The sequence below is a fragment of the Cervus canadensis genome, chromosome 7, assembly GCF_019320065.1.
Source record: "Cervus canadensis isolate Bull #8, Minnesota chromosome 7, ASM1932006v1, whole genome shotgun sequence".
Lineage (NCBI taxonomy): Eukaryota > Metazoa > Chordata > Mammalia > Artiodactyla > Cervidae > Cervus > Cervus canadensis.
In genome coordinates this window covers 80,243,354-80,249,986 of record NC_057392.1, presented here as the reverse complement: position 1 = coordinate 80,249,986, position 6,633 = coordinate 80,243,354, and the positions used below count along the sequence as shown (strand labels likewise).

The 6,633-nt window shown below is 43.8% G+C and overlaps 1 pseudogene; it reads left to right on the top strand.

Annotated features, from left to right (window-relative positions):
* Positions 1–686: 686 nt before the first annotated feature.
* Positions 687–6,633, top strand: part of LOC122444768 — a 70,323-nt pseudogene continuing 64,376 nt past the window's right edge.

Here is a 6,633-nt window from a genome sequence, read left to right as displayed (position 1 = left end):
TTCTCCCCCGCCCAGAGCTGGAATCCACGTCTCCTGTGTCTCCTGCATTGGCAGGCTGGTTCTGTAGGGACTGAGCCATCAAGGAGTGACTCACAAAGGAGAAAATAATTACAGTCACAGAGGTCCTCCCCAAAGAACAAGTGGTCTGAACCCCCACCCAGCTCCCCAATCCTGGGGTCCTGCACCTGGAAGACAAGCCCCCAGAACATTTGGTTTTGAAGGCCAGTGGGATTTACTTTTAGGAGGCCCACAGGGCTGTGGGAAATAGAAATTCCACTCTTAAAAGGAACACACAAAATCTCAGGGCTTCGCAGTAGTTTGAAAGGAGCCTGAGTCAGACTTGCCTGCTGACCTTGGAAAGTCTCCAGAGAGGCAAGAGGCAACTAGAGCTCACCCTGGGAACAGAGATGTTGGCAGCAGCTGTTCATATTTTTAGGTGTTCATGCTACCACATGGACAATGATGTTGGCAAGAACAATCTTAGAATCCACCCTCCAGCTTATTAGCCTGGGGACCTGGGTCTGCCCACCAGTCTTTTGGCACCAGTACTAGGATGCCTCAGGCCAAGCAATGAGCCAGGTAGGGACATAGTCCCACCCACCAGCAGGTTTGCTACCTTAAGACTGCCTGAGCTCTCAGTCACCCCAGGACCCAGACAAGTTCCACCTGAGAGCCCAGGACCTGCCATGCATATCAACACGTCGGCACTCGCCCTTGGAGCCCCAGGGTCCTGCAGCCAGAGACCCTGGGGCCTGACTCCACCCTCAGTGGACAGGCTGCAGCCTCAGAACCACTACAGCCTGGCAGCTTTCCAAACCAGCATCCAGCCAAACCATGAGCAGGCCAGCATTAGCTCTGGGTCCTGCAGCCACAGATCTGGGGACCTGTCTTTGCTCACCAGTAAGCTGGCACTAAGCCCAAGACCTCCTGGACACCAGCCCCATGTAGGGTCCAGCCCTAGTCACCACCAGGCCAACACCAGCTTTGGGATATGGCCAGCCCTATAGCCAGCTGTGTCAGGAACTGGCCCCGCCCGACATCTGGCCAACACTAGATCTGGGACCCCAGCTCTACAACCATCTGTTCTAGAAGCCAGCTCCACCACCAGTGGGCCAGGGTCCTCCTTGGGCCTGCAGCCAGCATCTTTGTTGCTGTTGTTGTTTATGGCTATTTTTGTTCTTTGCTTTTGGCCATGCTGTGCAGCTTGTGAGATCTTAGTTCCCTGATCAGGGACTGAACTTGGGCTCTGGCAGTGAAAGCACTCACTGAGTCCTAACTAGTCCTAACCAGCCCTGCCAGGGAACTCCCAGACCCAGCCCTAGAATCAGTGGCTGACTGTCTCCACACAAGGCAGGGCCAGGCAACAAACCAGACTGAGGGCCAGCCATGCTGACCAGACCACCCACAAGAGTCAGCCCACCACGACAGAAGGACCCATGCAACCCAAATAGGGGGCACCCATAGAACATACAGTTCTGGTGACCAAAGGGAGGTGTACTGCTGGGATGCACAGGACATCTCCTACAAAAGGCTACTTCTCCGAGGTCAGGAAATATAACTGATCTACCAGATAAATAGAGATAAAAACAGCAACTTAGACAAAATGTGGCTACACAGGAGGATCTTCCAAATGAAGGAACAAGACAAAACCGCAGAAGAAGTAAGTGCAGTAGAGATTGGCAGTCAACCTCATAGAGAGTTCAAGGTAATGATCGCAAAGATGTTCAAAGAACTTGGGAGAAGACTCGATGAACTGAGTGAGAAGTTAGAAGTTTTATTTATTATTTTTAAAAATTTATTTATTTTCAGCTGTGCTGGGGTCTTCATTGCTACATGTGGACGTTCTCTGGTTGTGGTGCAAGGGCTTTGCATTTCAGTGGCTTCTCTTGTTGCAGAGTACAGGCTTTAGGCACGTGGGTTCCAGAGAGCAGGCTTAGTGGTTGTGGCACACAGGCTGAGCTGCCCTGCAGCCAGGCCGAAACTGAACCCATACCCTTTGCATAGGTAGGTGGATTCATAACCACTGCCCCCAGCTAAGTCCAAGTTAGAAATTTTAAACAAAGAATTAGAAAAATATAAAGGAGAACCGAATGAAAATGAAGAATATAATCACTGAAATGCAAAACATATTAGAAGGACTCATTAATAGATTACATGATAACTGAGGAATGGATCAGCAAGCTGGAACTCTCTGTCCCAGAAGCCCAGTCCCAAACAAGATCAGCTCAAAGCAGACCACACCAGTAACATTGTAATTAAAACAGAAAAAGTTACAGATAGAGAAAGTTAAAAGCAGCAAGTGAAAAAGCAACAAGTTACCTACAAGGGAACTACAGCAGACAATCTGCAGACACAATATACTTAAGGTGATGAAAGGGAAAAACCTGCAACTAAGATATTCTACCCAGCAAGGGTTTCATTCAGATTTGATAGAGGTCAAGTTTTAGTCAACAGCTAAAGGAGTTCAGCACCACCAAACCAGCTTTACAAGAAATGTTGACTTTTCTAAGAAGAAGGGAAAAAAAAAAAAAAGACCACTTCTAGAAACATGCAATGAAGAAAGGAAAAATCCCACTGGGTAAAGGCAAATATGGGCTTCCCTGATGGCTCAGCAGATAAAGAATCCACCTGCAATGCAGGAGATGCAGGTTTGATCCCTGGTTTGGGAAGATCTCCTGGAGAAGGAAATGGCAACCCATTCCAGTATTCTTGCCTGGAAATTCCGCAGACAGAGGAGTCTGGCAGGCCACTGTCCATGGGGATGTAAAGAGTCAGATAAGACTGAGCACGCACACACAAAAGCAAATATATACAGTAAAGGTAACAAAACTGCCATGTATAAAGCTGATAGGAAGATTAAAAGATAATAGTGGTAAAATAATCTGTATCAGCAGTAAGAACACCCAAACAAAAATAAAATATGATGTCAAAATCAGTAATGTGGTGGTGGTAGGGGGGGAGTAAAAATTCAGGGTTGTTAAAATGTGTTTGAGCTTAAGAGATTAGCAACTTTTAAAAAAGTATGGCTATCTACAGTACAGCAAATATAGTAAATAACTGTAATATCTTTGGATGGTAACACAGTCTAACTAGAATTATCATGATTATTTTGAAATGAATAGAAATACCAAATCATTTTGTTGTATAACAGGAATTAACAGCATTCTAGATAAGTTGTACTTTAAAAACCACAAAGTCATATTAAAAGAGTTCAGATTTGTGGTTACCGGAGGCAAGAAGTGGGGGAACTGGATGAAGGTAATCAAAAGATATGAAGTTCCAGTTATAAGGGATTTAATGTACAACATGATAAATATAATTAACTGTTGGAGAAGGGATAAAGTATGAATTTGGTATTAGCAGATACAAATGTACTATATATAAAATAGGTAAACAGCAAGGACCTACTGTATAGCACAGGGAACTATATTCAGTTTAAAAAAAAAACCCACTGCTATATATTATATATGAAAGTTGTTAAGAGAATAAATCTTAAGAGTTCTACTACAAAGGAAAAATATTTTTTTCTACCTCTTTAATTTCGTGTCTATATGAGATGATGCATATTCACTAAACATATTGTGATAATCATTTCATGATTTCTGTTAGTCAAATCATTATGCTATAAATCTTAGATTTATACAGTGCCATGGACTTCCCTGGTGGCTCAGACGGTAAAGCGTCTGCCTACAATGCAGGATACCCAGGTTTGATCCCTGGATCGGGAAGATCCCCTGGAGAAGGAAATGGCAACCCAATCCAGTACTCTAGCATGGAAAATCCCATGGACTGAGGAGCCTGGTAGGCTATAGTTCATGGAGTCGCAAAGAGTCAGACCCAACTGAGCAACTTCACTTTCACTTTCATACAGTGTCATATGTCAATTGTATCTCAATAAAACTGGAAGGAAAATAAAGGATTTGATGAGACCAGTTTGATCCTATTATACATAGGCTGGCACATGTTTTATATTATCTCATAGATCTCATATGTTGCTTTCATATTTTAAAATTTGTCTTTTTGTCTGCTGTTCTGATGGGGTGATTTCCATTATCTAGCTTCCATATCATTTATTCATTCTTCTTTGTCACTTAGTCTGCTAATCTTTGATTCTAGATCAATTTCTGTACCAGCAATTGAATTGTCTGGTTTTGTCTGGCTCATTTTTATAGCTTCTAGTTCCTTGGTCACTGATCTCTATATTTCTGCCAATAATCTTTCTCAGTTTAGTTAGCACGTTTATTGCCACTTTTTTTGAACTTGGGTTCTAATTGATTGGTGAGATCTGCTTCATTTATTCTTTCAGGGGATTTCTCTTGTTCTTTTAATTGGGAGTAGTTCCTCTGCCTTTTCATTTTACTAAATTTGTTGTCTCTAGGAGTTTAGGAGGAAGAGTTATTACTGTGGTCTTGAAGTGGTGTTATTATGAGGGAGCGCCCCTGTGTAGGCTGTGTGTACCCAATGCTTCTGGTGTAAGGGCTGATTTTGGTATGGACACCAGTGACGCCTTTCCTCAGGGTATGCTGGCTGATATCACCTTGACAGGGCACGTGGTTGGTGCCCTGGTGCCCAGAGGCTGCCCTGGATGTTGTGTGGGGCCTCCTCTCCGCTCCACGGCTGTTGTCACCCTGACAGGGTGAGGCCGCTCCCTAGTTGTTGGATTAGAACCCCCGAGGGTCAGGTTTGAGCAGGTTCCATTGCCCTGGAGTGCATGCGCTGACGCCAAAGGCGGTGATTGTTGAAGGAAGTGAGGCCTGTGCGATCATGGAGGATCTATGTGCTCAGTTCCGCTCGGAAGCAGCTGAAGGTTGCATCCCTTTCTCTGTTGTGTTTGTTCCGGGTCTAGTTCAGTGCGGTGGTGTGGAGCAGGCTGAGGTTGCGGGTCTGGGTGTTGTGGCCGCAGGAGTTGCGGTGGTCTGCAGCCACCTGAGATCTGGGCCGCCTCCGTGGCGGTCTTCTCCCAGGACCCGTCTGCCTCAGAGCCAGCGCTGAGTTGCAGCGTGGAGCTCGCAGAGCTGGGCACTCTCGCCGCCCCGAGCGTGCTGACAGCGGCCATCGCGGCCACACTCAGCCCGCGCCCCGGCCCTCCAGGCTGGCCTCTCCCGGGTCCTGTCTGCCGAAGATCCAGCGCCTGGCTGCTGAGCACACGTGTGACGTCACCTCACGCACGTGCTGACCGTGGCTTCTGAGGCGCCATCCAAATTACACTCTAGGTGCCCCGCTCTGTCTCGTGACTGAGTCATTCCCCACGGCGTGGTGGTCCCAGATCTTGCACCAGGCTGTGGTGTAGAGTGAGCAGGATCGGGGTGTTCACACCCTCAGATTGCGCAGTGGCTAGAGCACAATACCCTCTGATTATTGGCAAGCCAGCACATGGCCAGGCCTCCCAGGCAGAGTCTAGACGCTCTCTGCATTTCCCAGCAGGCAAGGGGTCTTGTCTCCTCCGTGCAGGATTCCAGGACTGGAATATCCAGACTGTGGCTCGCCCTTTTCATTCCCCAGGGTGAGGATCTACCCATGGGAACCTTCTCTCCCAGAAGTGCAGGTCCTGGTCCAAACTCTTTTTTTCTGTACTGAATCCTTTGCAAGTCAAGCGGTTTCTAATTCTTTGCTAACAATAAAATTGAAGGAGAACCCAGTTGTGTTGTAAACTATCAGGTTCGTAAATATATTTTTGATGCTAAATAACATGTTTTTATATTTTTAAAAAAATGACTTAGAAGGAATTCAAAGAGCCAAATGATACCATTAGCCTGAAACTCCTTTTATTCCCAACTACTTATTTATATGAATAAGATTTATCATAAATGAAATCTATAAAAATGTGAAGATTGGAAATAATTCTTTACCTTGTCTCATTCTACTAATTATTCACCCATAAAGTTATATATTTTAAAAAGCTCCATCTAATTCAGAAAGTGACAAACATCTGAGTTTTAACTTTTATATTTATTTTCTTTGATCAAATGTTTTTATATGGAAATTGTTTTGATCATTTGTGTTTACATAATATTGTATGGCTGATCCAATCTAGAAGACATTTTTTAAAATCTTAGAGTCAAATTCACAGACAGTCTAAAAACATTAATTTTATATATATGCATATTTTTGCTACACAGAGTATGAGAGAATGGTCAATAAAAGACACTCAAACAAAGGAATGTAATACATTAGAATGGAATTCTGTGAAGGACATGGAATGCAAATAGGAGTTTAAGGAGTTAAAAAATGGTGTAAAACTTTTGACTGTTGAAAAAGAACTTGTTCTAACTTTTAAATGAATGCTAATTATTTTTAAACTGCTATATTGTTAAGTTTCTCTTGCATTTCTTTGAAGGAATGGTGTATTTTATTTTAAAATGTCAATATTTATAATATACTCCACATTATATCCACTTAAAACATGCTGAAAAATCTTAGGTAACTTAAAATTGTGCAACAAATGTTTTAAAAATTCTTTTGAGGAACTACTGGCAAAGAAATTTGCAGACTACTGCTATGAAACAACAATAGGGAAAAAGGAAGAGCAAAGAGGATAAAGACTTTTGTTCAAATGCTATTTCTTAAAAAGAATAGGGGGGAGGAGTAATTATTCAAGCTTCTTGCAGTACATTCAGCTACCAGTCAGAAGCC